Below are 7,795 nucleotides of genomic sequence, written 5' to 3' on the forward strand. Positions count from 1 at the left end.
CAAAAAACAAGCGTGAATTAAAGAAAGGCGGGGTCCTAGCAACCAGTTCCAGGGGGGTTGTTATTAGACGCAAATTTAAGCTGTATTAAGAGTTATTTCTGAGAGGTTTTAACGAAACTGCCTCGTTTCTTTGAGCAAAGACTATTTATTCATGATTGACAAGGACACATTTGAATAATATTCTTCTTCGTATTTCCCATAATCTCAATAGAGGTAAATCTAACCCACATTAAGAGACATTTTTGACTCTTTTAACGAAAATGCCCCGTTTCTTTGACTGAGATATAGATTTCAGTCCCTCTCCGCCGAAAAAATTCTTTTAGGACCTCCCACCTTAACTTTAAGCTGTAGAACATGCTAGTCCAAGGCAATTTACGCCACCGCGCCAATCTATGGATGACACACAGTAGTCTCTGGCAAGCATTATTAAACATATAGTGTTTTTCAGCCATTTGCCTGATCGGTTAAATTTAATGAGAAATCTCCAATAATGTTTCTTCTGATGACATCTGACGATTGAGGCCAGCGTGGCACTATCTACCAGCCCGATAACACCCTCTAGTGCACATTATCACACCTAGGGGCTTTTTCCTGCAAAAATAACTTTATAAACTAATAATGACCATTGTGTTTGAACAGCGGAAACTTGCCATTTCTTTGATAGATTCCGATGTTTCATGGCAATTCCCAGCGTATGACACTCAATGGCTGACACACGACACTCTCTGGCAACCATTATCACACATGGCGTTTTTCGGACAGTTTTCTCGAAAAATATCCGATTACAATAGACTTAATCATTTAAGCTTAATGAAAAATCCTCAATAACGTTTCTTCTGATGACTCCTGGCAATTGTGTGGCACAATCTACCAGCCCCATGACACCCTCTGGTGCACGTTATCACACCTAAGGAGTTTTTCAACCTTTCCCCCACAAAATATATAAACTATATATTTATATAACTTATTAGTTTATAAGTTTAGTTTATAACTTATTATATTAGTTATATAAACTAAAAGTGACCATTGTTTTTTATTTCAACAGCGGAAACTTGCCATTTCATTTTTAGATTTCGATGTTCCGTGGTGGTTTCCAGCCCATGACACTCAATGGCTAACACATGGGACGTACCACTACCATAATTATGGTATGTTTTCGAACATTTTCCTCCAAATGTATCCGTTTCCTCTAGAATCTAAACTTAATGAAAATCCTGAATTATGTTTCTTCTGATGACCCCTGGCAAATGAGGCCAGCGTGGCCTAATCTACTAGCCCGACGACACCTTCTGGGGCACACTATTACACCCAGTGATTTTCCCCGCAAAAATAATTTTGTAAGCTAAAAAATACCATTGTTTTTATTTGAATAGCGGGAACTTGCCATTTCATTGTTAGATTGCGATGTCCCATGGCAATTTCCAGCCTACGACACTCAATGGCTGAGACAAGCCACTCTCTGGAAACCATTATCACACATATGGCGTTTTTCGGGCAGTTTTCTCCAAAAATATCCATTTACCCTAGGGTCAATCATTTAAAATTAATGAAAAGTCTCTAATCTCCTGTAACGTTTCTTCTGATGATTCTTAGCAATTAAGGCCGGCGTGGCACTACCAACCAGATAATACCCTCTGGCAAACATTGTCACACCTAAGGGTTTTTGAACCTTCTCCTTCACAAAATAGCTTGATAAACTAAAATTGACCATTGTTTTATTTGAACAGGGGAAACTTGCCATTTCATTGGTAGATTGCGATGTTTCATGGTGATTCCCAGCCCTTGAATCTAAATGGCTGATACACGGGTGCTCTCTGGTAACCATTATCACACATCTGGTATTTTTCGGACATTTTCCTCCAAAAATACCCATTAATCGATCTTTTAAACTTAACAAAAAATCCCCTATAACATCTCTTCTGATAACTCCTGGCAATTTAGGCCAGGGTGGCACAATCTACCAGCCCGATGACACCCTCTGGTGCACATTATCACACCCAAGGGCTTTTTCCCTAAAAAATAACTATAAACCAAAATCGGCCATTGCTTCTACTTGAATCGCGTAAACTTGCCAATTCATTGTTAGATTTTGATTTGCCGTGACAATTCCCGGCCTGTGACACTCAATATTTGACACACGGAACCCTTTGGCAAGTATTATTACACATGGCATTTTTCGGGCATTTTACTCCAAAAACATCTGTTACACTAGAATCAATCATCTAAACTCAATGAAAAATCCCCATTAGCGTTTCTTCTGATGGCTCCTGGTCCTCTGAGTCTATTACATTCAATGGCTGACACACGGCACCCTCTGGAAAGCATTATCACACGTTGTGTATGACCCCAAAATGGAATATGTAACATCTCAAGAGAAAACGTAATGAAGAATTTTATGAGATGGATTTAAAGTATACATTTTTATGATGATATTCCACATGAGATTATTCTAATAAAAATATTGTATTGCATTACTTTCTTATGTTTCCATTATTTGCAGGGTCTGCTAACAACTCCAACGTTTAGAATATTTATTCAAAAGTCAGAGAGGCAAGAAAAGGAAATTTCAGAGATATATGTACTACTAACGAGCTCATAAGGGGTTTACTAGAATCTTAGATGAGTTAGCAGGTGTCTTTTCCAAAATCAGAGAGATATGAGCAGAATTTTGGGAGAATTTGTAGACGTGTTTTCTTTGAGAATGCTTTAAACTTGTTAAAAACTAGAAAAATAGTCCTTTTTAGAGAATTTTTAGAGATGTTTTCTTAGAGAATGATATAAAGTTGTTCAAAACATAGGGTATGTTCAAACAATAGTCCTTCTTAGAAATATTACAGATGTTTTCTTAGAGAAGGATATAAACTAATTCAAGACATTGGAAAATAGTCCTTTTTAGAGAATATTTAAAGATGTTTTCTTAGAGAATGATATAAACCTGTTCCAAACATTAAAAAAAGTCCATATTAGACAATTTTAGAGATGTTTTCTCAGAGAATGATTTAAACTTGTTCAAAACAAGAAAATAGTTATAGGAAAAACTTCCTATGAATGTTTTGAATTCATATCATAAAATACTTTATTATGTTTTCTCTTTAGGTGTCATATATTCCATTTTTGGGTCATATACAACGTGTAGTGAGTGCCTTGTGTCAGCCATTGAGTGTCACAGGCTGGGAATTGCCAGGAGTCATCAGACGAAACGCTAATGAGGATTTCTCATTAAATTTAAACGTTTTTCATTAAGTTATGTCATATGCGTAATAATACTTGCCAGAGGGTACCGTGTGTCGGCCCAACAATGCAATTTAACAATGAATTGTCAACTTTTCGCTGTTCAAATAAAAATAATGGTCATTTTTATTTATTTTTGCAAGAAAAAGCCCTTAAGTGTGATAATGTGCACAAGAGGGTGTTATCAGGATGTTAGATCGTGTCACACTGGCCTCAATTGCCAGGAGTCATATGAAACGTTGCTGGGGAATTTTCATTAAGTTTAAACGGTCGATTCTAGTGTAAACGGGGTATTTTTGGAGAAAAATGCCATATGTGTGGTAATTGTTGCCATAGGGCGCTGTGTTTCAGCGATTGAGTGTCATGGGCTGGGAATCGCCATAGAACATCTTAATCTAGCAGTGAAATAACAGATTTCAGCTGTTCAAATCAAAACAATGGTGATTTTAGTTTATCATAGGATTTTGTCAGAAAATGGGTTGAATAACTCTTAGGAGTGATAATGTGTGCCAGAAGGTGCCATGGGGCTGGTAGACTCATGGGGATGGTAGGAGTCATCAGAAGAAACGTTATTGGAGATTTTTCATCAATTTTAAATGATTGATTCTAGTGTAAATGGATTATTTTGGAGAAAAATTCCATGTGTGATAATGGTTCCCAGAAGGTGCCGTTTGTCATCCGTTGAGTGTCATAGGCTGGAATTGCCGTGGAACATCGCAATATAACGAAATGTCAAGTTTCCACTGTTCAAATAAAAATAATGGTCCTTTTTAGTCTTTTGCGGGGTAAACCCTTAGATGTGATAATGCGCATCAGAGGGTGTCATCGAGCTGGTAGACTGTGGCACGTTGTCCAAAATAGCCAGGAGTCATCAGAAGAAACGCTATTGGGGATTTTTCATTAAGTTTAAACGATCAATCCTAGTGTAAACGGATATTCTTGTAGGAAAATGCCATATATGTATTAATGCTAGCCAGGGGGTGTTGTCTTTCATCCATAGTTTTCCGCGGTGGCGTGGACTGCCTTACACTAACATGTTCTACAACTGAAAGTTAAGGTGGGAGGTGTCAAAAATTTTTGGTGGAGGGGGACTGAAATCTAACACTCAGTTAAAGAAACGGGACATTTTCATTAAAAACTCTCAAAAATATCTCTCAATGTGTGTAAAATTTACCTCTAATGAGACTATGAAAAATACGAAAAGGAGTATTGTTCAAATGTTCTCTTGTCAATCATGAATGCACAGTCTCGGCTCAAAGGAACGGGGCATTCTCATTAAAATCTCTCAGAAATAACTCAATATGCCTTAAATTTACATCTAATAATAACCCTCCTTCCTGGAACTTAAGTGGTTGTTAGGACTCCTGCCTTTCTTTAATTTACGGTTGTTTTTCCGCTTATATTTTATCCTATCTCAGCCTTTTTCACGTTTTGTGTTTTCCGTTTGTTAAGTTTTAATTGCTTTTTTCTGTGATTTCATGATTTTTTATAATTTATGGCGCTTGGTATCTACCAAGTGACATATATCGATCGCAAATTCTGTCGGTCTGTCTGTCCCGGTTTTGCTACTGTAGGCACTTCCAGGTAAGCTAGGATGATGAAATTTGTCAGGCGTATCACGAACCAGACCAGATTAAATTAGAAATTGTTGTTTCCCCGATTCTACCATCTGAGGGGAGAGTGGGGGGACGGTGAAATCGGAAAAATTAGAAAAAGTAAGGTATTTTTAACTGAGGTATTAAAATGAGGTATTTTTAACGAACGGGTTATCGGGTCTTAATAAAATTTGATGTTTGGAAGGATATTGTGTCTCATAGCTCTTATTTTAAATCCTGACTGGATCCGGTGACATTGTGGGGAGTTGGGAGGGGAAACCTAAAATCTTGGAAAACGCTTAGAGTAGAGGGATCGGGATGAAACTTGGTGGGAAAAATAATCATACGTCCTAGATACGTGATTGACATAACCTGAACGGATCCGCTCTTTTTGGGGGATTTGGGGGGCAGGTTAATTCTAAAAAAATAGAAAAATGAGGTATTTTTAACTTACGAAGGAGTGATCAGATCTGAATGAAATTTGATGTTTGGAAGGATATCGTGTTTCAGAGCTTTATTTTAAATCCCGATTGGATCGGGTGACATTGGGGGGAGTGGGGGGGGGCCTAAAATGTTGGAAAACGCGTTGGAACATTGAAGTTCCAATAGAGTAAAATACTCTATTATTAAAAATACACTAAGAACAATCCCCAACTTTATCTGATAATTTCTCAAAAGTATTACTTAACAAGCAGGCACTCCATTCTATTGGGGTGAAATCTCTTTCGAGTCCTAATGGGGACAAAAATCTTTGGTATATAAAGGTTCTCTGAGAAAAAAAAGAAAAATACATAGAAAGAAAATGAAATCTCGAAGAAAAATGCCTTGAAAGAGAAAAAATCTCTTAAAGTATTACGTAACACCCACGTGTACATCGTCATAACGTAACATGCCACATGTGTGCCCTCCTCAGCTAAAAGGCAGATTCCCCATGGGCCCTTGAAGTCTAGCATTTCACACGAGATTGCGTCAACCCCAATTACGTAACAACCAAATAAAACCTAAAGTAAAGAAACTCTACTGCGTAACACCAAAAGTAAATAAAACCTACCCTAGTCCATAACAGTCAAAGGAATCCTGAAGTAAACAAACCCTATTACGTAGAAACAAAAGTAAACATGATTTGGCAGGGACTCTGAAGGTTTTTGCGTGGCCCTCGCAGGTTTTTTAATTAAACTCATGCATCGTTTAAAAAACCTCCATATTACGTAATTAACACCTGCATCTCTTAAAAAGCATTCCCTATTATGTAACTTGAACCTGTAGCTTGCCCTAAGGGGATCACTGTTAAACTTCTTCGTCATCTTAAGTCATTGAAGGATGAAAAGAGTACCATGTCATCAAATTTGTTGAGGAATCACTACTAATAAATAGCTTTCAATAAATAGATGAAACCCAAAATGGACAGAAATTATATTAAAAAACTGAAAATCAAAATGAGCAGTCACAAAGAGGAGTAAGGTTGACGCCCCTGTACCCTCTAAAGACCAGAACATAATTTGCAGTTTATTGAAAATAAAATTTTTGTGAACTTTGCTTTTATTTCTCAGCTGTCTGTTTTTGTAAAAAAAAGATGTAATGTTCCAAATGTATTTTGTTTTCAGTAAAGCGTAAATTATGTTCTGGACTTTTGAAGTCGCAGGGGGGCGTTAGGTCTAGTGCTCTTTGTGGTAGTTTCTGCTCGTTTTGAATTTGACCTGTTTATTTATTGTACTTTTTATTCATTTTAGGTTTTATTTACTTATTGACAGTGATTTAAGGTAGTTTTAGTTTTACACTTGAGAAATATGTGACTATTTCTGCTCATCTTTGGTTTAATTTAGTTATTTAATTTTCTCCAGAAAAGCTATTTTTGTGGAAAAAATATAGTCTTTTTCATTGGCTAAGGAACTAAATTTCAAAATGTTTTTTTTTTTCTATAAGAATCCGATTTTAGCTTACTATTTATATGTTGGACAAAATTTTGCAACAATTGTTAAGAATAGTTGTGCCAAATGCTTCGGACTGATAGGTACGGAGAAAAATATTCAAATATATGGGTTGAAAATATGCATAATTTGGGCGATTTTATAGGGCTGACGGAATCCTAACCTCTGTCATGTTACAATCTTATGTACATACCAATATTAATCAACCCTCTCCCTCCACATACCCTGAAAGTTTCAACTTAATTCCTTTAACTTTTCCTGAGATATCGCAGATATACCCTGTTGACGACCTTGAATGTACATAGTTCATTTTTATTTAGATCTATTTCCCACCCGTGCCTGTCTTTTGATTTAGTTTAATATCCCCAAAAAACATACCTTGAAGTTCTGATGAAGATCAGTATCCCCAATAACATGCCCTGAAAGTTCCAATGTAACACTCCCAGCTATTCCTCGGATATCGCACACCCTAACTTTTGGCATTTTGGATTCACATAGTACCTTTTGATTTAGTTTTATGCCCTCCTCAACTTTCGCTAAAAAATAAAATTTAATATTCTATTCCTGAGATATTGTATCTATACCATTTTGACAACTCGGATGCACTTTCTTTGCTGGGATATTGCTGATACAACCCCTTTGATATCCCGCATGTACCTAGTTTGTTTTGATTTAGATCAACACTCCCCTCAAAATGCCTTGAAAGCTTCAACTTAATACTCTAAGCTGTTCCTGAGATATTGCTGACGTGCCGTTTTGACAGCCTGCATACATAAAGTGTGTTTTAATCTAGTTCAGCACAACCCTCACCATTCCCTGAAAGTTTTACCCTAGTACTCTTAGCATTGGCAATAGTACTAGTTGTAGCACTTGTAGTAGTAGTAGGAGCAGAGGTAATGGTAGTAGTATTAGAGGCAGAAGTAGTAGTATCCACCTAGTGCCTATTTGGTTAGTTCAACATCCCCGCATCATGCCCTGATAGTTTGGAACCTATTGCTCTAAGTCGTTTCTGAGATAGTGTTGAAACAGACTTTTGATAAC

General features: G+C 36.9%; 1 long non-coding RNA gene across 1 annotated transcript in view; it reads right to left on the minus strand.

Annotated features, from left to right (window-relative positions):
• The window catches only part of LOC136036183 (uncharacterized), a 75,405-nt gene extending 67,988 nt beyond the window's left edge, over positions 1-7,417 (minus strand). The window contains exon 1 of the long non-coding RNA XR_010619657.1: positions 7,133-7,417. This is a non-coding gene — a long non-coding RNA (uncharacterized LOC136036183). The remainder of the gene's footprint in view (positions 1-7,132) is intronic.
• Positions 7,418-7,795: the final 378 nt, after the last annotated feature.

This window comes from Artemia franciscana, chromosome 15, assembly GCF_032884065.1.
Source record: "Artemia franciscana chromosome 15, ASM3288406v1, whole genome shotgun sequence".
In the NCBI taxonomy this organism is placed as follows: domain Eukaryota; kingdom Metazoa; phylum Arthropoda; class Branchiopoda; order Anostraca; family Artemiidae; genus Artemia; species Artemia franciscana.